Consider the following 24,995-nt stretch of genomic DNA (forward strand, 5'->3'; position numbering starts at 1 on the left):
AAGTTAGGTTCGGATCTTTTGGGACCCCATGGACTATAGACCATCAGGTACCTCTATGTATGCAATTATTTAATAACCATTGTTATGAAGAGCAGCATTGCTGACTTTTGCCTCTTTTCTCACTTTCAATTACTTTCTTCTGGCTTACTTTAAAAATATGCATTAAATGCTTACTGTGACTCATAGGTGGACTTCTAACCTCTGTGTACATTTCTTTTCTGTGTCTTGATGAAATGACCTTTGTTCATCCTTCCTTTATGTGTTTAAACTTCATTTCTTCCTTCAACCTTGGCTCATATGTGTCACTGATACTTTATTTGTGCTTCCATTATGATTTATGTAAATTTCTACATTAAATTCACTTGCTCAATGAAGCATCTCTCTGTGTGTCTATACTAACGTTAGAAAGCACTACACTGGAGTTTATGAAAACCGGGATAGGCAATTTGACTCTTATTTTTTAATTTGACAAGTAACACAAACTTCTCAATTTCTCAGTTTCCTCAAGTTTGAACAATGGTTATTACTGTTAACCTCTCAACATTATACCGAGATTACATTTTGACAACATGTAGGTACTCACTGGCACTAGGAAGATCCTTTATGTGTGCTTCAGTGAAATCTTTGGGGCCTGGAACTATTTATTCTTTTCTCTCTCACGATCACGTATTATAAGTTATATTTATTTTTTTATTAGATAGATGAATAAAAACTGGTATATAAACTGTATGTATATTGAGCTTTTGGGGGGTGTTAGTTCTAAAAGGTCTTGTAGGTCTTCACAGAACCATTCAACTTCAGCTTCTTCAGCATTACTGGTTGGGGCATAGACTTGGATTACTGTGATATTGAATGGTTTGCCTTGGAAATGAACAGAGATCATTCTGTCGTTTTTGAGATGGCATCCAAGTACTGTATTGTCACCCTGCTTATTTAACTTATATGCAGAGTACATCATGAGAAACGCTGGGCTGGGAGAAGCACAAGCTGGAATCAAGATTGCTGGAAGAAATATCAATACCCTCAGATATGCTGATGATACTACCCTTATGGCAGAAAGTGAAGAGGAACTAAAAAGCCTCTTGATGAAAGTGAAAGTGGAAAGTGAAACAGTTGGCTTAAAGCTCAACATTCAGAAAGTGAAGATCATGGCATCTGGCCCCATCACTTCATGGCAAATAGATGTGTCAGTCACTCTTCTAATATATTATTTGCAAGACAGATGTTCAGATCCATCCATCAGGAAGAATGTCTCTGACCAAGAGAAATATAACCATTGGGGCCACATTCGCCCTCTTGGGTTCTCAGACTACCCAGAACTGCAAGCCCCCTCTTCCTGGTATTTCTGGCCATCTACAACTTCAGCATAGCAGGGAACCTTAGGATGATGGTCATCATCAAAGTTAACCCCAAACTGCACACCCCCATGTACTTTTTTCTCAGCCACCTCTCATTTGTGGATTTCTGCTATTCTTCCATCATTGCTCCCAAGACGCTGGTGAACCTACTTGCAGAAGACAGAGCATTTCATTTTGGGGATGTATGGTGCAGTTCTTTCTCGTTTGCACCTTTGTGGTGACTGAATTAATTCTGTTTGCTGTGATGGCCTATGACGGCTTCGTGGCTATTTGCAACCCTCTGCTCTACACAGTCGTCATGTCCCAGAGACTCTGTGCCATGTTAGTGGTCACGTCATATGCATGGGGAGTAGCTTGCTCCTTGACTCTCATGTGTTCTGCTGTCGAATTATCTTTTCACGGTTTCAACACAATCAATCACTTCTGTGAGCTTTCTTCCTTGATTTCCCTCTCTTATTCTGATTCTTATCTCAGCCAGCTGCTGCTTTTCACTGTTGCCACCTTTAATGAGGTGATCACATTGCTCGTCATTCTCACGTCTTGCGTGTTCATTGTTGTCACCACCTTGAAGACGCAATTAACTGGTGGTCGGGCTTCTCCACCCGCGCCTCCCGCCTGACCGCCATCAGCATCTTCCCCGGCACCATCCTCTTCCGCTACTCTGTGCCCAGCTCCACACTCTCCAGGCACACAGTCAAAGTGGCGTCTGTGTTTTACACGGTGGTCATCCCCATGCTGAATTCCCTGATCTACAGTCTCAGAAATAAGGATGTCAAGGACACAGTCAGCAAACTAATGAAAACAAAATTGTTTTCACATTGAAGGCATGTAACTGCTAAATATTTACTTTAGTTATTAAAGAACACTTTTCTGATTTTGAATGGATTATGTCAAAAATTTACTTAACAAATAACTTTAGATTTGAAAAACAAAAACAACAATGGAAAAAATATGAATTTTAGATCAGGAGACTATACCTGGTTCTGACTAAGTCAGAGAAGATGGATTGACCTGACTCAGTCATTATCTACAAAACCAGTTTAATATTTTGTTCATAAAGTGGTATATAGAACAAAAGAATATAGATAATATATCAAACATATTGTACATGTGCTGTAAACTCTAGTTCTGTTATTCCTTTTTTCCTGATGACTAATGAGTAGTCTTAAATAAATGACCAATTTTATACTTTAAATTTAGTGAATAGATGACAGGGAAAGATATAGTTTTACTTTCAGGAACCTCCCAAGCCAGTGGTGTTAGTTAATATCATAATACAGTTGGTGGGAAGAGACTGTACAAAATCATTTATGGCTATCATGCATCTTTTACTTGGCCTTGAAGGATAGACAGATTTTTAAAGAGAAATAAAAGAGAATGACATAAGTTTTACTTGAAAGTGAGAGTTGGACTGTGAAGAAAGCTGAGCGCCAAAGAATTGATGCTTTTGAACTGTGGTGTTGGAAAAGACTCTTGAGAGTCCCTTGGACTGCAAGGAGTTCCAACCAGTCCATTCTAAAGGAGATCAGTCCTGGGTGTTCATTGGAGGGACTGATGCTGAAGCTGAAACTCCAATACTTAGGCCACTTCATGTGAAGAGTTGACTTATTGGAAAAGACCCTGATGCTGGGAAGGACTAGGGGCAGGAGGAGAAGGGGACGACAGAGGATGAGATAGCTGGATGGCTACACCAACTCGATGGACATGAGTTTGAGTAACTCCAGGAGTTGGTGATGGACAGGGAGGCCTGGTGTGCTGCGTTTCATGGGGTCGCTAATGACATCGGAAACGACTGAGCGACTGAAATGAACTGAACTGAAAGAACATAATGGTCAAGAGTCAATGATTCAAACATATTTTAAGCTATTATTGTATGTCATATGCCTACAAGGTATCTTGCCAGGTGCTTGAAGAAATGAAATTGTGCATACATTGTAGCTACAATTCTAACTTATTTTGGAAGAAAGTTTCAGTATAGAGAATGAAAGAATTTACAAGAGGCTTAAGAAAATTAGCTTGCTTCTTGAAATACTGAGAACAAAAACGTAGATACTTTACACATATTGTATGTTTTGTGTTGCCCATCACTTACCAATCATTATATATATATTATTACTTCACATGGCAGTTTGATCAAGCCTGTATCTTAGTTCTCCTTAACAGGACTCTCTAGAAAGTCTCCATAAAACAATTGAGTAGATTTGCTGTAAAAATTGGGAGCTAATAGCTTTCCTGGGACTTGAACATTGCTTTAAAATAGCTCTAATTTTTAAGTATAATCTAAACATTGAAATAATCTAATCTATATGGTTGTGTATATCAGGGAGGATTACATTTTCCTCTAAGCAATGTGATATTTAGGGGCTTCCCTGATAGCTCAGTTGGTAAAGAATCCACCTGCAAAGCAGGAAACCCAGGTTCGATTCCTGGATCGGGAAGATCCACTGGAGAAGGGAAAGGCTACTCACTCCAGTATTCTGGCCTGGAGAATTCCATGAACTGTGGTCCATGGGGCCCAAAGAGTTGGACATGACTGAGCAACTTTCACTTTCACCCTCATAGGCACATATATCTAATTTGAAATTAGCAATCATATTTATATTTTCTTTCATCTGTTGCCTCATCAGTTTTGCTAGAATTACTTATGCATCTGTTTTCTGTTCTATAATCTTTGTGTCTGAATGAAATTCCAAATCTTTTGAGAAAAATATTAAGAGAAATAATTCTATTTTCATGAGGATGAAGTAAAACTTTGAAAACAGTTCAATGGGGTAATTTCAAATGCTTATATGATTTCAAACTTACAAGGATGAATTATGTACATCACTTTTTTCTGGTTAACATTTTGATATGTAGTGATAACCAACATTATTTTATATATTCATAAATAAAATATATTCTTCTACAAATCACTGCTTACTTGATATTTACATTAACTAGAATATCAGTGGAAAGTAGCAGAAATGTTATATTAACCTTGACTCAAATCAGTAATAAATAATCCATTTTCAGAGCATAAATTTTCATGTTTCTTCTCTATCTTGACAAAGAATGACTAATTTTTTTGATTAATTCAGAGACATAATTCCTTTATTCTTATTCTGAAAAAATGGAAATACATATTACTTAAGTCCTCTGATCGTGATTTAAAAATTAGTGTGTGGCATAATCAAGAGAATTATTTAATATGGCAACACTACAGGCATTGATGCTCTTCAATAAATACTGATGTAAAATTCCATACTCTTCTATCATTTACCTTTAGATTTCAATTCATTTTTGGTAACCCCTATAGCTGCTGTAGAGTATAATTTACATTGATGTTACTCATTTTTTAAACTCATGTGCCTCTAAAATGAGTGACTTAAACTGCTTCTAAAGAAATCTCAATTATGATAATGTATTGAGTTAAATATACAATGGCAGAAAGCATCTCATGCATGAATATATTGATATAAAACAAAGTAGAAAGTAGACTTTAGAACAAGAAATATCACTAAGAATAAAGAGGGCATAAAATGATGAAGCTATGGGTTTATCATGGATTAGCTTCTTCTTCAGAGAAGGCAATGGCACCCCACTCCAGTACTCTTGCCTGGAAAATCCCATGGATGGAGGAGCCTGGTAGGCTCCAGTCCGTGGGGTCGCTAAGAGCTGGGCACGACTGAGCGACTTTACTTTCACTTTTCACTTTCATGGATTGGAGAAGGAAATTGCAACCCACTCCAGTGTTCTTGCCTGGAGAATCCGAGGGACAGGGGAGCTTAGTGGGCTGCCCTCTATGGGGTCGCACAGAGTTGGACACGACTGAGGTGATTTAGCAGTAGCAGTAGCAGCTTCTTCTTTTTAGTCTAAAACTTAAGGAAAGAAATTTTCCAAGTTGGTTTTTCTGTTTTAACTCTGAAGTAGGCAAATCACTCAATTTTTGTTGCTACTGTTGCTACAATTTGTTTTGTTTTGCTTTGATTTGTTGTTTGAAAGTGATATGTTTTCAATTTAAAGAATTGGAGAATTTTCAATGTTAAGGAAATTAGTTCAAGGTATGGAGAATATGCACTTCCCAGGTGGCACTAGTGGTAAAGAACCCACCTGCCAGTGCAAGAGAAGTAAAAGACTTGGGTTCAATCGCAGGGTCTGGAAGATCCCCTGGAGGACGGCATGCAACCCTCTCCAGGATTCTTGCCTGGAGAATCCCATGGACAGAGGAGCCTGATGGGCCACAGTCCATGGGGTCTCAAAGAGTCAGACATGACTGAATGACTTGGCATGCATGCATGGAGAATATACCAGGTATACTGGATACCAAGATTTCCAGTACTTGACTCAGTCTCATTACTGTATATATGAAAGCATGTATAATTCTCCTGCTGCTAGGAAGGAGGGCAGAGAATAAAATTGCTCGATTTTCATTTGTTTTTTCCCTCAGGAAAATGTCAGAATGGTAGATCCTACTCACATAGAAACTGCCCTGTAGTACATGAGAGACCTTGGGGAAGTCTTTACTTGCCTTTCTTAATATGGATAAAGGAGTTATCTTTTTAGGGTTGAGCCAAATGAGAGTGATAACATATGATATCTCTGTGCATTCATATCTCTACATATACATCTTCACTTACATCTGCGTATATACACTACATGTGCAATTTGATATCTTTATTTTTTTAAGTAAGCATATTTTTTAAAATGCAAAACCATAATTTTAAATAACATAATTTTCTACCCGAGATATGATACCCCATAGTTTTTTTTAAAAAGTTCTATTTTTTTACTGTTAACTTTCCCTATTCTAAACAATGTTACATTGTAGCTTTGGCGATAGTATTTTCTCAATTTTATCAAAATGTAATTAAATTATTTCTTTTAATAACTAACAAATAATAAGTCCACCTGCAATGTGGGAGACCTGAGTTTGATCCCTGGGTTGGGAAAATCTCCTGGAGAAAGGAATGGCTATCCACTCCTATATTCTTGCCTGGAGAATTCCATGTACAGAGGAGCCTGGCAGGCTACAGCCCATGGGGTCACAAAGAGTTGGACATGACGGGGAGACCCATTTTCACTGTCAAGAAAAAAAACTCATTAAAAGATCATATAGCTTTTATGGTTTTCAAGGCTAAGACTTGGGAAATATGTTACCAGTGGCTTTCCAGAAAAATGTATACCAGAGTTACATCTTTCTCAGTCCTTATTGACACTGACCACTACTATTGTAATTAATTAAATCCCTTTGTTAATTTGATAGGTAAAAATGATGATGATCTTCAGCATATATTGAAATTCTCTTTTGTATATTCTGCACAATTCAAAATGTAACTGTCCTTATGAGCCACTATTTTCAAAGAGATAGGTCATACTCCCCAACAAGGGAATTGTACAAACCTACTGCAAATTTATGTGACTGATAACTGAAGAGAACAATTAGCTTGCATTATATAGGATCATAAAAGCTGTCACCCTACTTTGGCAGACTTACAACATTTCCCAAAGAAAGAGTCGATCTCCATCAGGCTCTAAATTAGATCACTGATTATGTTTCAAGGTCCAACAAAATACCTAACTGAATTCATCAGCTCGATGTATTGATAGATTAACGTTTGGAATTACATTGATTTCTGCTCATAATTGAATTTTAGTATTTTACTCAGTGGGATCCACTGGGATATTGAACATATTGAATTATTTGATGATTGCATTTTAAAGAGTGTTCAGTAAAAATAAAAATAAAGCCAAAAAAAGAGAAGACAGTGTTTGATGCCTATAATTTTCTGAAGTTAATATAAACATGCTTTCTCCCTTATTCCTTTTTTTTTTTTTTTCAGAAGAAACACAAAATCTGTCATTTGGTTTCCCAGACCTGACATATGGTAGAAAGCACTCCTGTGGGAGAGTCCACTGTCACTGAGTCATCAGAAGCTTCTGAACTCAAAGTCTTTCTCTTCCTGCTCTTTCTCCTCAAAGATGCTGTCACACCTTTGGCCTGAACATCACTGCACCAATTTAAGGCTATACCAGTTTATTCCACCATTCTAGTATAGCCTGTTAATTGTTTGATAAATTGCTTTGAGCAGGTTAAATAAAATTAGTTAGCAAATATATAATACAATTTTACATATAATAACATACCATTTTGTGAGCCACAATATAATAATATGTTTCCCTTAGACATTCTTAACGTGTAGAAAAACATATGACATCACTTAATTTTGTGTTTAAACAATTTCTCAGTAGAACTGTAATTATGCAGGTACATATTCCCACTGGGAATTGGGTATCAGTGTGTGTTCCTGGGATCTGATGTGAGATCAGAAAACTAGTCTCAAAAGCCTCAGAGAAATATAAAAGGTCTTGAATTATCCTAGGGAACAGCAGTCTTCCTGAGGGAAGTACAAATTTCTTCTACAAACGCAGAAGGCCATTCAAATCAGATAATTAAAAAATGTTACAGTAGGTCAATTTTTCTCTTTTAAGTATCAAAATTGACTTTTCCTGTGAAAAATGAACCACTGCTGACACAGTATAGAGAGAAGGTGAATGAAAAAGATAGTGATCTTACCTTAATCCCAGGATATTAGAACTTGATGGGATTTTAAGTTCTTTTAAGTTCATAGTCACTTATTCTACATGTAGAAACTGATAGTTTGGTAATAAATATTCCCCGAGTAACACAAGTTTTAAATGATCAAGATGCATCTAACAAAAACAATAGCAGCAAAAAGCCCCAAACATTTGACACATGATATTAAATCAATTCTCACTATATTGGACTCTGATTAAGAATCTAAATGTTAACACTGTTCTAATCACCTATTATTTCTTTTTAAAGCATGTACATATCCATTAAGGCTGACTCAATCTATTTATTATATTATCCATCTTCTCTTACCGTATTGCATTGATGCCATCAATTATCAACACCCAAGTAACAGTACTGGGGTGGGGTTGCTGCTGCTAAGTTGCTTCAGTCGTGTCCAACTCTGTGCGACCCCATAGACGGCAGCCCACCAGGCTCCCCCATCCCTGGGATTCTCCAGGCAAGAACACTGGAGTGGGTTGCCATTTCCTTCTCCAATGCATGAAAGTGAAAAGTGAAAGTGAAGTCGCTCAGTCGTGTCCGACTCTTAGCGACCCCATGGACTGCGGCCCACCAGGCTCCTCCATCCATGGGATTTTCAAGGCAAGAGTACTGGAGTGGGGTGCCATGGGGTGGGGTTAGAGGAATGTTTTTAAGGGAGTAGGAAAAAAAAAAGTAGTGACTAGTATCAATAAAGAGAAATTCCTGCAAGAATAGATGATTTTGCTAAACTCTTCCAAAATCCTGTTTTCATGCTCACCTGCCAAGTACATAGAAACATAGTAGTTGGCTCCTAAATGGTGTCTGTTTTTTATTTCCTGTATTATTTTCCCTTTCCATTTGTTCTATTTAGCTTTTATATTTCTTTTTTGAATCTTGAAATTTTCTTTCAGACTTGAAGTGTGTAATAAACTTGAAATATTATTACACTTAATGTTCTCTATATAAATTGTTCTCTTCAGGTCCTGCACATCTGTGAATAGAAATATGAGGTTTGGCAGAAAAACACCTCAGCAAAGAAGTGTTTCTCATGGTCAAAGCCTCAAGCTTATTTAAACATTGTCCCTAAAGATGAGTCTCTTTATTTGATGTCTTCCCCTACAATGCAGGAGACCCCAAGTTGATCCCTGGTTCAGGAAGATCCCCTGGAGAAGAAAATGGCAACCCACTCCAGTACTCTTGCCTGGAGAATCCTATGGACGGAGGAGCCTTGGTAGGCTACGGTCCATAGGGTCTCAAAGAGTCAGACACCACTTCACTTTCACTTTCACCTTTGAATAGTCATTTTTCATTATTACAAAAGAAAGAATAGCTCAGAAAAGATATAATTGTATCTTTTTCTTGCCTTCAGAGAGTGGCAATTGCTCCACTCCTTAATCAATAGACAATCTTGTCTCTATGTTTGCAGAGCAAAGCAGATGGACTATCATTCAAGGAGAGTTAATATTTGCTAAAGAGGAAGCCATCTGTATTTCATAAAAGTATAATTCCAATGAATTAACTAGTAGATCAGTGATGCTTTCCTTCTTTGCTTAACCCTTTGCTTAGAGGAAAAAGGAATCCTGATTGATAATAAAATAATATGTATTAATTTCTCAAGAAGTTCAAACTTGTCTCAATAGCTTAATAATATTAGCTTCCAAGGTGGCGCAGTGGTATAGCATCCACCTGTCAATGCAGGGGGCAGAAGAAATTTGAGTTTGATCCCTGGGTTGGGAAGATCCCCTGGAGGAGGAAATGGCAACCCAAGACAGCATTATTGCCTGGAAAATTCCATGGACAGAGGAGCTTCATGGGCTACAATCCATGGGGTTGCAAAGAGGTGGACACACTAAACACACACACATCACACATTGAATATTTGCTGTGTGAAAAACACTATTGAAAATACACATATTAGCTCATTTAATCCTCATCATTGTCTACCCTGTAGACAAGTGTCACTATAATATGTAATTTACATATCAGAAAATGAAATCATATAGTTGTTGAAATTTTGCTGAAGTCATACAAATATGAGGTGAAAGAGCCAGACACACGGGATTTATCATCCATGCGTTCAACCACCACAGCACATCTTCTCTGATATTGTGTCAAAAGATGTAAACCTGTTGGAGCACAAACTCTAAATCAAGATTTATGCTAGCTTTAAGCTAATATCCGTATATCCAATTCAGCACATTGAGTTTTGGGGAATAACTGTCTTGGTTAGGCTAATCTTTTAAGTACCACTGTCTCTAACATTTCCATTTCTGGGGAGGTCGTATTTATTGAAGAGTGCCCAGTGATCCAGAATGTCCAAACTCTGGCCCTGACTCTTTGATTGCAAAGTTATGCAATCCTGGATTGTTAACTGGGTTGAAATCATCAGTTCCTCTTCAGTAGAGGTGGCCAACATATTTTAAAGAGCTGTGAGAATTAAGTTAGATGAGAAAGCACTTTGAAAATTATAAGATGGCAATGTATCCATGCCAGATTTTCACATTTACTCTAATTTATCTCTTTCATCTCCTGCATTGGCAGACAGATTCTTTACTACTCAAGTGACCTGGGAAGCTGTTAATTTAGCTAACAGAACAAATGTAGAAAAATAGACATTAAGTAATCCAGAATCTGCAATCATAACTGTATACATAGTTGATTTTCTATACCCAAAGAATAGCTTGGTAAATAGTTGCATTATGCCTATTAATTCTAAATGTACGAAAAGTTTCAAAAGACATTCAGTTTTATTAAAAATCTGGAACAAATTGAGAAAAAACAGGAGCCTTATGATCCAGCAATCCCACTGCTGGGCATACACACTGAGGAAACCAGAAGGGAAAGAGACACGTGTACCCCAGTGTTCATCGCAGCACTGTTTATAATAGCCAGGACATGGAAGCAACCTAGATGTCCATCAGCAGATGAATGGATAAGCAAGCTGTGGTACATATACACAATGGAGTATTACTCAGCCATTAAAAAGAATACATTTGAATCAGTTCTAATGAGGTGGATGAAACTGGAGCCTATTATACAGAGTGAAGTAAGCCAGAAGGAAAAACATCAATACAGTATACTAACGCATATATATGGAATTTAGAAAGATGGTAACAATAACCCGGTGTATGAGACAGCAAAAGAGACACTGATGTATAGAACAGTCTTATGGACTCTGTGGGAGAGGGACAGGGTGGGAAGGTTTGGGAGAATGACATTGAAACATGTAAAATATCATGTAAGAAACGAGTTGCCAGTCCAGGTTCGATGCACAATACTGGATGCTTGGGGCTAGTGCACTGGGACGACCCAGAGGGATGGTATGGGGAGGGAGGAGGGAGGAGGGTTCAGGATGGGGAACACATGTATACCTGTGGCAGATTCATTTTGATATTTGGCAAAACTAATACAATTATGTAAAGTTTAAAAATAAAATAAAAATTTAAAAAATAAATAAATAAAATGAATTGGGGAATAAAAAAAAAATTTGGTAGTGTGGTTAGATCATAATCTGAGATAGAGTATATAAAATGAAAATGAAAATATATTCAAATCAGACATTATGCAAATGCTGAACTTGTAGGAGCTGTGTGTGATGTGCGTTGTTAAGGAAGAATTATATATGTATGATATATATATATATACACATTATATATGACATAAAATGTATATATATATGTATGTCTATATATAGATATATGTATATATGGGCTTCCCTGGTGGCTCAGCTGATAAAGAATCCACCTATAATACAGGACATCTGGGTTCAATCCCTGGGTTGGGAAGATCCCCTGGAGAAGGGAAAGGCTACCCACTGCAGTATTCTGGCCTGGAGAATTCCATGGATTTTATAGTCCATGGGGTCACAAAGAGTCAGACATGACTGAGCGACTTTCACTTTCACTATATATGTACATATGAACTTTGTACTTATATAAAATGTGCACATGTAAAAGATTTTACTTATTTCATTCATTAAGATGCTATAAATGTTACAAAAGATAATTCAAAGAATCACAATATTATAAATCAGGAATTCACAAATAAACTGATAATAGATACAAAACAGCCTTTCCACTACAGAGCAAATCAGTTGTCTCTGGAAAAAAATGTACCTGTCTATAAACAAGTATCATGTGTGTTTCTCTGGGCTATTTACAATTCACAGAGCTGTAGACTAGTGCAATGGTAAGAGAATGCAGACATCATTAAGAGAAGGGGGTAGGTGACCCTTTTTAAACATCTGTTACAATTTATCATTAAACATTGAAATAGTCCTGAATACTCATTATATTGCCTGGATTAATTCAGTAATTGTCCAAGCATGAAAATTTCTCTAGTTAGATTCCATAGCTTGGCTTATACTCTAAAAAATAAAAAATGGATGTACTACCTACTATTAATATGTTGCCAACTTTAGAACGGTGAATCAATGAGATGCTAAAGATATTTAACTGTAGAAGAAAATCATTTAACATATAATTTGATGAGACAGGCACTGTCATTTTCATACTAATGATGATGAAACTTAAACTTAGTGATTACTTGGCCTGACTAAAGAATTGTAACTGCTGAGCATTAGAGTTAGGATTCAGTTACTAATTCTGTTACTGATTCAGTAACTAATTCTGAATATTTTCTCTTTCTATTTTACAAGCAACTCTTAGAAGTTCCTTTTTTCCTCAGAGGCAAAATGCTTCTCAATGCATGAGAGATAAAGTACTTTGACTCCTCTAACTAGGCAAGGTTTTGACTGAAATAGAAATACTTTAACTTGTTGTACAAGTAAAAAAATACTGCAAAGTGGAACAGAAGTGAGTTACTCAGAGGGTGCTATATGCAATGTGATTAACCATGATCATTCACATTGGTGAAAGATGAGAGAGTAAATGAAAGTAAGAGGTTCAGAGGTTAGAGTTCACCCACTGGTTGATGCTGTGTCATTTAATATGGAAAATTATAGCTTTAAGAAATAGAAGTGGTAAGTTATCAGTTCAACTGGAAATACGTACATTTTCGGTGCTTACTGTTCATATGCCTAGGGGTTACCAGGATGCCCGTGGATTTAGAATTAATGTTCTAATTACTTTAGCCATTTTCATATTTATTTTTTCTCTGACTCTTCAGGTTATTATAAACATCAGTACCCTGTCAAAATTCCAACCTCCACAAACCCTGCAGAGAATGCAGGTGGAGAACAGCTCTGTGAAGACACAGTTCTTTCTCTTGGGAGTCAGTGACCACCCAGAACTGCAGAGTGCTCTTTTTGCTGTGTTTTTGTCCATCTACTCTGTTACCCTGATGGGCAACCTTGGAATGATTTTATTAATCACAGCCAGTCCCCCTTTGCACACCCCTATGTACTTTTTTCTCCGCATCTTGTCTTTCGTAGATGCCTGCTACTCTTCAGTCATTGCCCCCAAGTTACTTGTGGGCTTAATTTCTGATAAGAAGACCACTTCTTACAATGGCTGTGCTGCACAGTTATATTTCTTCTGCTGTTTGGAGGACATAGAGTCTTTTCTCTTGACTGTCATGGCTTATGACCAGTACATAGCCATCTGTAACCCCTGCTTTACACCATTATTATGTCCAAGAGGATTTGTTGCCAGCTTGCAATTGGAGCATTTCTGGGAGGCACCATGACCTCAATCGTCCACACCACAAATATATTTCACCTGTCTTTCTGCTCCAGTGAAATTAACCATTTCTTTTGTGACACCTCCCCTCTCTTCTCTCTGTCCTGCACTGACACTTACATCCATGACATTGTACTGGTGGTCTTTGCTAGTTTAGTGGAAGCCCTCTGCCTTCTAATAGTTCTCCTCTCTTATATCCTCATCTTAGCATCCATTCTTAAAACAGGTTCTGCAGAGGGAAGAAGAAAAGGATTCTCCACTTGTGCTTCCCATCTGACCGTGGTCTCTATCTACCATGGTACCCTGATCTTCATTTATTTGTGCCCTGGCACTGTCCATTCAATGGCTATTGATAAAGTGACCTCTGTGTTCTATACATTGATTATACCTATGTTAAATCCCTTAATTTACAGCCTTAGGAACAAATATGTAAAAAATGCCTTCAGGAAAATGATTAGCAGAAAATTTCTTTCTTAGGATAAAACTGAGGCTGACAGCTTTTCTACCCTGTTTCTTTTTTATTTAATTTAAGTATATTTATTTTAATTGGAGGCTAATTACTTTACAATATTGTATTGGTTCTGCCACACATCAACATGAATCTGCCATGGGCGTACATGTGTTCACCATCCTGAACCCCCTCCCACCTTCCTCCCCATACCATCCCTCCGTGTCATCCCAGTGCACCAGCCCCAAGCATTCTGTATCAAACCTGGACTGGCGATTCATTTCTTATATGATATTATACAGATTTCAATACCATTCCCCCAAATCATCCCACCCTCTCCCTCTCCCACTGAGTCCAAAAGACTGTTCTATACATCTGTGTCTCTTTTGCTACCCTATTTCTTGACTTTTGTTCTCTAAATCTCTAAAGATTCTGAGTGCTGAAGCTCTAGTACTTTGACATAAGTTCCTATAACCTACCAGTACAACCTTCTGAATTTCCCATTATTTTCAATTGTGCCTAAATTGAGTGTAGGGAGCAGGCCTTAATAATCTTAATCTTCTCTCCAAACTAAGGAAGAGTAGCAATAGGGTCTCTGCTGTTTTGCACAAAAGGTGTTTTTTACATCTCTTTCCTCTGTTCCTGAGAGGCCCTAGCGAGGTATCATGAGAAGAGCAACTGCTCTATCCATGTCAATTAAACTTACTTCCCTAAAGGCTCCATTTTTTTTTTTAACAATAGGCTTAATAGACTTGCTCAGTCAGTGTTACTGTATCAGATTAGTTTTGTTTGTACCCTTTTTATGTACTTACATCACCCTGTAAATATTCCGTCATAACACATAGAAATAAGTAGTAAATAAATAAATAAGAACCCTCTCTCCATGTCTAAATATTCCATAAAAGCATGACGCTTACTATCCTGTTCCCCATTTTTTCTACTATGCCACTTACAGTGTTTGATCTGAGAATTCAATTCGAAAATACTTATTGAACAACAAATGTATGAGTGTAGCCAGAACAACTAATATAAGATTGAACCTTTGTAAAATGATCAAAAAAATTGTTCTTTTCTTTGATTTTATCCTACCATGTTCACTTTAGGTGAAATCTATTTGCATATGGTTTCTTTTGCCCTATACAGAAATGAGAGTCAGAGACAGGAATTATTTGTTATAAAACTCTTCATTCTGCCTTATTTCCTCTTCATTCTGCCTTAATTATATCAGCAAACATCCCCTGATCCTCCAAAGAACACCAAAGACGACTCCCATCTCCCCACTGGGTTCATAGCATTGCAGTAGTTAATAATGAAAATAAGTAAGCAAATAAACTGAAAGGCCCCATAATATAGTTCATATCATAAACCATATATGTTAAATCATATATTAACACAAATATAGTTCCCTTTGCAGGGGAGGAACAAAGTATTAGTTATATTAGAATGCTATATATAGTGATTATGTTATCTATGAAAGTATGAAATAAATTAGAATACTATTCTAAACAAAATTTTAACAGTGGTTATCACAATTGTGTAGTGCTAAATTATTGTATGCTAGTTAATCCCTGAAATAATTTCCAAAAGCTTAATTAATTGCATATTCTGTTCTGCCTGTATTCAATTAGCAATTAATCCAGTTGTGAAAACAACACAATTTAAAGTTCTCAGAAGCATTCATTTTATCTTAGGTTGTGGCCATGAAAGGAACATGGAGGCACTCTTTATAATTTTAGGAGAGAGCAATTGCTTATACAGATTTTTATTTAGGTTAGGTTTTGTTCACTTATGTTCAATATCCCTGTGGTGCTGATGGTTTTATAATCAAGATATCATTTGAAGGAAACAACATATTAAAAAACTTGGAATTTTCAGCAGATTATTTGAATTAGAATTCTAATATGAATTGGAATTTTAGACAAACATATTTCATTGTTTCTTCAATATTTTCTCTCATGATTTCAAGTTATTTATAGTTCATAGAATATAGCACATTTCAGGAACTCTCAATCACTGTCTAAAGCTCTTCGCAACCCAATGAAATTTATTAAGAACATATGAAAGTATTTATATCTGCAAACATTAGGCTTCTCAGGTGGTCCTGAAATTTCTAGACAGTGTAAGACTTTGAAACCTCAATTCCTGTTTTGTTTTTTAATTTCAATTTTTTTCTTCTCAATTAAGCATCTCCCTTTTTCCAATTTCCAGGCATTCAGAGGAATGCCTCCCTGGTCTGGTAAGTCATAGAACATTCAGACCCAGGACAATACAATCATGAACTGCTGTTTAGTCTATCAAGGAGAAAAGGTCCAGGTAGACAATTAGCTCCTAAACATATATATCTAGCCCCTAAATAATGGCCTTGGGTCTTAAGAAAGTGTCAAGGAACAGTGTCACAATGTCTGGAAAACCTGAGAAACTTAGGGATCCAAGAAAGCCATAAAAATGACAAACTGGATGTTGTGAAGTTTAAACTAATTGGTCAAAAATGATGCATATTAAAGTTACAAGTCAGCCAAAAATATACAGGTCAATACTAATAAATATATAAAGCTGTTGTAATCCCCACCTTTTGGGGGCTCTTCTCTCCTTGTCAGTGTCTATGCTAAGGGCTTTGCATCTCTATCTTCTAAAATAAACTTTGCCTGTGTGAGTGTTTGCTAGTTTGTGGAGTTCATTCCTCGGCTCCAAGAACAGAATCTGGTTTCCTGTTTCAGCACCAGTGATAAGAAATCAGCCTGCCAGTGCAGGACACGCAAGAGGTGTGAGTTCAATCCCTGGATTGGGAAGGTTCCCTGGAATGTGGAATGGCACCCCACCCCAGTATTCTTGCCTGGAAAATTCCATGGACAGAAGAGCCTATGGCTCATCGGGTTGCAAAGAGTTGGACATGTCTGATCATTATAATAATGAAGCCCATTCATATCATGTAAAATTAGCTTCACTGACCATTTTTCAAATATATATGTAATGAAAAAAAATCCCTGTTCTATTTTTATCTTTTCAAAGTTTTGACTTAATAATGTTTACAGAGGATCAGGAAAATGGGTTGTTTTTGTTTGTTTGTTTGTTTTGGTTTTGATTTATGCTCATTTCGAGAAAATGATGAAGATGGAAGAGAGTTTAAGGTAATAAGATTTGAAGTTGAAGAAGATTTGAAGATTGAAGACCTGAGTTCAAATCTTAAATATACTACCTTTTATTTGTTAGACTTGTGACCTTAGCCAACTAACTCCTCATCAGGGACTAAATTCTGGTATTGAAAGAAAAAATGGTGTAGTTTATCACATGAGGTCACGAGATGGAGTCTGCTGGATTCATCTTTCACTTTATAGCCAGCTCACTGGGCTCGGACGATCCCCTGGAGAAGTGAATGCCAACCCACACCAGTATTCTTGCCTGGAGAATCCCATGGACAGAGGAGCCTGGCGGCTACAGTCCATGGGGTTGCAGAGTCAGATACGACTTAAGTGACTTAGCATGCATGCATGCCAGTCTTAGAGATTCTAGTTGCACATCTCAGCTGCAGCTCATATCTGGAGTTCTCTGCCCAGAACCCTAAGGACTAGCTTCTCCTGACCCTGCCTTCCCTCCTGCTAGAGCTTAGCAGAGATTTCTTCACAGTGACCTATGCTGGCCACACCATTTTCAATCTTGGCCAGATGCCTGAAAACTACCTTAATGGTCTAATTTCCAGATGTCACAAGTCCCACCTCACTACTGATTTCTGTGGACAAAACCCTTCTTGTAAAGTTAGTTTCTTTACTGCCATGAGTGGAATTAGATTTATAACCCAGTACACATTTTTATTGTTAGAAGACTTTGCTCTCTAATTCATCCTCTCACACACTATTCAACTACCTTATGGTTTATCACTGACTTTAGACTCTCCACCCACACTCTTTTTACTGGCCACTGCTCAGCTGTCAGTCAGACTATCATCTCACCATCCATCTGCTTTAGTTCCCATCTCTGGACCTCAGAGGATGCCCTTTATTAGAAATGTTAACTGCTTACCAATCAAAATGAGAGGGTAACAGGCAGGAAGGCCAGGGGTCTCTAAATGGAGAAAATAGCCCACAAGTGTTAGACATTTTTATCTCTCTTAAGCTGCAGGAGGAAACAAACTAGCGATATTTTTTCCTTCTCTGTACAAATTTAAAAGGAGGTTTCTCTTAAAATACTGTGTTGCCATAAGGACACCTGGTTTCGCCTGAAGTTAACAATTCTCAAACCTAGAGATAACCAATGCCTTTTTCTTATGGAAATGTTTGTCTTCAGCTATGCTAATGTACTATGCGTTTACCCCAAACTCTGTCATCAAGTCGGTTCCGCCTCTTGGTTCAGAACCTACTTGAAAAACCAGTATGTTATACTCAGATATAGTTCCCCTAATCTATGTAAATGAAACTATTTGTATGGTGGTCTGCCCTTCTTCAAGATTCAAGTTAATCATTTTATGGCCCAGGATAAACCATTTGGTGCCAAGATTATCCCAAAATGCATCTTATGGGTGAGGGGCCTGGAGCCATTCTGAATTTTAAGACATTCCTTTCTTTCATTAACAGACTGCTAGTGACTATATAACATTCAGCTGAAGATTAGCAGAGGGGTACTCTTCTGCCCCCTTCTGATGCCTATGTCAGAAGCTTTCTCTATCTCCTTTATACTTTAATAAAACTTTATTACCCAAAAGCTCTGAGCGATCAAGCCTCATCTCTGGCCCCGGATTGAATTTTTCTCCTCCGGGGGCCAAGAATCCCCGTGTCTTCGCGTGATTCAACAACAACCTTTCAAAGGGATTTCAGACTGTATATATTTTTGAGAAAATATTTTACAAGCCAGACTTTGATGAAGTTGATATTTCCAGGCTGCCTTATTTTTTTAAAATCCACATATTCACAATATCTTTTTTTTAATTTTTTTAAATATAAATTTATTTCTTTTAGTTGGAGGCTAATTACAATATTGTAGTGGTTTTGCCATACATTGACATGAATCTGCCACAGGTGTACATGTGTTTCCCATCCTGAACCCGCCTCCCACCTCCCTCCCCATCCCATCCCTCTGGGTCATCCCAGTGCACCAGCCCCGAGCACCCTGTATCATGCATTGAACCTGAACTGGTGATTCGTTTCACATATGATAGTATACATGTTTATTTTCCCAAATCATTCCACCCTCTCCCTCTCCCACAGAGTCCAAAAGACTTTTCTATACACCTGTATCTCTTTTGCTGTCTCGCATATAGGGTCATTGTTACCATCTTTCTAAATTCCATATATATGTGTTATTATACTGTATTGGCAGAGAAGGCAATGGCACCCCACTCCAGTACTCTTGCCTGGAAAATTCCATGGATGGAGGAGCCTGGTAGGCTGCAGTCCATGGGGTCGCTAAGAGTCGGACACAACTGGGCGACTTCACTTTCACTTTTCACTTTCATGCATTGGAGAAGGAAATGGCGACCCACACCAGTGTTCTTGCCTGGAGAATCCCAGGGACAGGGGAGCCTGGTGGGCGGCCGTTTCTAGGGTCACACAGAGTCGGACATGACTGAAGCGACTTAGCAGTAGCAGCAGCATACTGTATTGATGTTTTTCTTTCTGGCTTACTTCACTCTGTATAATAGGCTCCAGTTTCATCCACCTCATTAGAACTGATTCCATTGTATTCTTTTTAATGGCTGAGTAATACTCCATTGTGTATATGTACCACAGCTTTCTTATCCATTCATCTGCTGATGGACAACTAGGTTGCTTCCATGTCCTGGCTATTATAAACAGTGCTGAGATGGACATTGGGGTACACGTATCTCTTTCAATTCTGGTTTCCTTGGTGTGTATGCCCACCAGTGGGATTGCTGGTCATATGGCAGTTATCTTTAAATAGGCATGTGCGTAATATGGTACCCTTCTGAAGAATGAGCTAAAAACTGCAAGAGAAAGAAACAGTTGCTGTCTATTATGAGCATATAATCTGAATTAAAAACAGTCAATATAAAAAGAAATTTTTTTTGACTGTGTCTCATGGCTTTTGGGATCTTAGTTTTGCAACCAAGGATTGAACCTGAACCCCCTGCAATGAAAAAGCAGAGTCTTAACCACTGGACAGCCAGGAAATTCTCACTAATAAAATTACTTTTATTTCATAAAATTTTACTCATTATATGCACTGGGGAAGATAATGTGATAAAGATGCAAGGGTTCCAATTAAAAAAAAATAATGAATAAATTCAATAGTAGACCACCTTAACTGCCTCCTGAGAAATCTGTATGCAGGTTAAGAAGCAACAGTTAGAACCAGACATGGAACAACAGACTGGTTCCAACAGGGAAAGAATACATCAAGGTTGTATATTGACACCCTGCTTATTTAACTTATATGCAGAGTACATCATGAGAAATGCTGAGCTGGATGAAGCACAAGCTGGGATCAAGAGTGCTGGGAGAAATATCAACAACCTCAGATACGCAGATGATACCACCCTTATGGCAGAAAGTGAAGAAGAACTAAAGAGCCTCTTGATGAAAGTGAACGAGGAGAGTGAAAAAGTTGACTTAAAACTCAACATTCAGAAAACTAAGATCATGGCATCAGGTCCCATCACTTCTTCGCAAATAGATGGGGAAACAGTGGAAACAGTGGCTGACTTTATTTTGGGGGGCTCCAAAATCACTGCAGATGATGGCTGCAGCCATGAAATTAAAAGATACTTGTTTCTTTGAAGAAAAGCTATGACCAGCCTAGACAGCATATTAAAAAGCAGAGAAATTACTTTGCTAACAAAGCCGTGGTTTTTCCAGTAGTCAGGTATGGATGTGAGAGTTGGACAGTAAAGAAAACTGAGCTCTGAAGATTTGATGCTTTTGAACTGTAGTGTTGGAGAAGACTCTTGAGAGTCCCTTGGACTGCAAGGAGACCCAACGAGTCAATCCTAAAGGAAATCAGCCCTGAATATTCTTTGAAAGGACTGATGCTGAAGCTGAAACTCCAATACTTTGGACACCTGACATGAAGAACTGACTCATTGGAAAAGACCCTCATGCTGAGAAAGATTAAAGGCAGGAAGAGATGGGACGACAGAGGATGAGATGGTTGGATGGCATCACCTACACAATGGTCATGAGTTTGAGCAAGCTCCGGGAGTTGGTGATGGACAGGGAAGCCTGGCATGCTGTGGTCCATGGGATTGCAAAGAGTAGTACACAACTAAACAAATGAACTGAACTGAACTGATTATAAGCTCTGATGCAATGAATACTTTGAAAGTGGTAAACTTTTGCAGGTTCAATTGCTAGAATTACTGGTTTAAATGATACCTGCATATTTAATTTTCAAATTCCAGGTGAGTTATATATTTCATTCAAATAATAGCAAATTATCTTCCATAAAGAAGACTAAACTTCCACCAACAACGAATGAGTGTGAAAAAAAAAAAAAAAACCTTAAAATGATAAAGAATTAGACATATGTAACAAGGCCTGGCTCTAACATTAGCCTCTGGCCCAATTTTATAGTTGAGGCTTCATTGCCTGTAGAATTAGGGAGCACCCATACTAAACTGACTTTTCCATTAGTTAAAACCAAAGGTCAAGAAACAGGGCAGAAAAGTTGTCAGCCTCAGTTTCATCCTTTCTTAAGAAAGAAATTTCCTGCTAATCATTTTCCTAAAAGCGTTTTTCACATCTTTGTTCCTCAGACTGTAAATCAAGCGGTTCAGCATAGGTATAATGAATGCATAGAACACAGAGGTCACTTTATCAATATCCAGTAAATGGCAAGCACTGGGATGCAAATAAATGAAGATCAGGGTACCATTGTTGATAGAGACCACAATCAGATGGGATGCACAAGTAGAGAATCCTTTTCTTCTTCCGTCAGCAGATTGTGCTTTAAGAATGGGTGCTATGATGAGGATATAAGAGAAGAGAACTGTTAGAAGGCAGAGGGCTTCCACTAAACTAGCAAAGACCACCAGTACAATGTCATGGATGTAGGTGTCAGTGCAGGACAGAGAGAAGAGAGGGGAGATGTCACAAAAGTAATGGTTAATTTCACTGGAGCAGAAAGACAGGTGAAAGGTATTAGTGGTGTGAATCACTGAGCTCATGGTGCCCCCTAAAAACGCTCCAATTGCAAGCTGGCAGCAAATCTTCTTGGACATAATAACAGTGTAAAGCAGGGGGTTGCAGATAGCTATGTACTGGTCATAAGCCATGACAGTAAAGAGAAAAGGCTCTGTGTCCACCAAACAGCAGAAGAAATAAAACTGTGCAGCACAGCCATTGTGAGAAATGGTCTTCTTATCAGAAATTAAGTCCACAAGTAACTTGGGGGCAATGACTGAAGAGTAGCAAGCATCTATGAAAGATAAAATGTGGAGAAAAAAGTATATAGGGGTGTGCAAGTGAGGACTGATTGTGATTAATAAAATCATCCTAAGGTTGCCCATCAGGGTAACAGAGTAGACGGAAAGAAACACAGCAAAAAGAACACTCTGCAGTTCTGGGTGGTCACTGACTCCCAAGAGAAAGAACTGTGTCTTCACAGAGCTGTTCTCCACCTGCATTCTCTGCAGGGTTCCTGGAGGTTGGGATTTCAGCAGGGTACCAATGGGGATGTTGATGATAATCTGAAGAGAAGCTACGAAGGAAAATAATTAAAGTAGTTAGAATAGTAATTCTAAATCCACTTGGCACCATCATAACACTTGGGCATAAATAAAGTAAATTTAGTATAAGCATAGCTTTTCAACTGAAATACTTTTTTTTTAATTAGTTAATTGCTTTTTTTTTTTTTTTTTAATGTTTGGCAGAGACATGTAGCTTGCAGGACCTTAGTTCCCTATGAGCAATGGAATCCATCTACTTTATATTGAAAGCACAAAGTCCTAACCACTGGATGGCCAGGGAATTCCCTGAGATAGTTTATTTAATTGAATTGATTGTTTATACTTCTATTTCTTAAAGCTATATATATATATTTTTTTTTTTTTTTCCCCTCATTAAATGAGACACCATCAAACCAGCGGGTGAACTCTGAATTTCTTACTTTTATCAACTCTTTCATCTGTCACCAACTTCAAGTGATTGGGGTTAGTTACATTGATACATAGCAAACTGAGTAACTAGCCTCTCTTTTCCTTTGTGGTATTTTTGTTAACACAACAAATAGATACATTTCTATTTCAGTTGAAGCCTTATACATGTAGAGGAGTAGAAGTTCTTTATTTCTCACCTTGAGATGAGAATTTGCCTCTGAGGACTAAAGAAACTAAAGTTTCTTGAAATACACTGATGAAATAGAAGGAGGTAAGATTCAGAACTAGTTATATAAGTAACTAAATCCTAACTCTGCCACTTAGCAGTTATAAAGTCTTCAGCAGGCCAAGTAATCACAGAATTTCAGCTTCATCACCTATAAAATGAAGAGGACAGTGCCTTCCTCCTCAAATCGGAGAAGGCAATGGTACCCCACTCCAGTACTTTTGCCTGGAAAATCCCATGGATAGAGGAGCCTGGTAGCCTGTAGTCCATGGGGTGGCTAAGAGTCGGACACGACTGAGCGACTTCACTTTCACTTTTCACTTTCATGCATTGGAGAAGGAAATGGCAACCCACTCCAGTGTTCTTTCCTGGAGAATCCCAGGGACGGGGGAGCTTGGTGGGCTGCCGTCTATGGGGTCGCACAGAATCGGACACGACTGAAGCGACTTAGCAGCAGCAGCAGCAGCAGCATCAAATCGTATTAAATTTCCTTCTAGGCTCAATATCTTCACCATCTTGTTCATTCACTGTTCTAAAGTTGGCAACACAGTAATTCTGCAGAATTCCATATATCTACTTTATGTTATCTGAAATCCAAGCTATGAAATACAACTAGAGAAATCCAAATGCTTGCATATTTATTAAATTCATCTAGGCTATTCAATAATATTCAGGAATATTGGATGGCCCCTTTGATTAAAATGATAAAAGATGTTATAAATGCTCAACTACCCACCTCTCTATGTTATCTCTGTACTTCCTTGTCATTGCTTTAGTCCACAGCTCTGTAAATTGTAGATAACCCATAGCAATGCAAGTGACACTTGTCTATAGACAGGCACATTTTGCCCAGGATAGAGATAATTGATTTCTCTCCCCACTGATGGTAAAAATCCAGCTTTACATCTATTTGTCAGTCTATTTGTGAATTCCTGATTTACGATATTGTGGTTCTTTGAATTATGTTATGTACATTTCATAACTTATTACGTATTGAACAAAGTAAGTAAAACCTTTGATGCCTGTAATGCTATATGCATTGTTATTGTTGCTCGGTCGTTAAATAAGTGTTTGATTCTTTAGGACTCCAGGGACTGCAGCGTGCCAGGCCTTCCTGTATCTCACTGTTCCTGCCTATAAAAGTTAAAGTTAAACATGTGTGCATATATGTTATATACACATATATATTTTTCTTTAACAATTTACATTATTCATGGCTCTTACAAACTCAGTATTTAAATAACTTCAGATTTGAAAACATTTTCATTGTCATCTCATATTCTCTGTCTCAGAACATAATCTAAGCACATTACTAAAATCTTAACCTCCTGTCCTATCTTTTGTTCCAAGTTCTTAACAAAACTAAATGTCTTATTAAAACTGTGTATACATTTAGAGTTAATAAGCACAACTATCTGTGAAGCTATTTTTGGGGTACAGAAAATGAACTACAAACACAATAATAATTGTAGATTCTGCATTGTTCAACACCTATTTTTCTGCATCTGTTCGTTTCTGCATCTGCATTGTTTCTAGGTAGATTAGGCAAATTCTGGGTAAATGTGTGTATCTGACATTAATACATTTGCATCTCATAATTTTCAAAGTAAACTTTCTCATCTAATTTAATTCTCACAGCTCTTTAAACAGTGCTGATCAACTCTCAGTTTTATTTAGAAGAATTGATGATTTCAGCCCAGTGAATAGTCCAGGTCTGCATAGCTTTGC

General features: G+C 37.7%; 2 pseudogenes; both read left to right on the forward strand.

The window, feature by feature from the left end:
* LOC109577400 (coiled-coil domain-containing protein 3-like) overlaps positions 1-24,295 on the forward strand; it is a 106,189-nt pseudogene extending 81,894 nt beyond the window's left edge.
* Positions 1,131-11,083, forward strand: LOC139180648 (olfactory receptor 5D16-like; annotated as a pseudogene).
* Positions 24,296-24,995: the final 700 nt, after the last annotated feature.

Source organism: Bos indicus, chromosome 1 (assembly GCF_029378745.1).
Source record: "Bos indicus isolate NIAB-ARS_2022 breed Sahiwal x Tharparkar chromosome 1, NIAB-ARS_B.indTharparkar_mat_pri_1.0, whole genome shotgun sequence".
NCBI lineage: Eukaryota > Metazoa > Chordata > Mammalia > Artiodactyla > Bovidae > Bos > Bos indicus.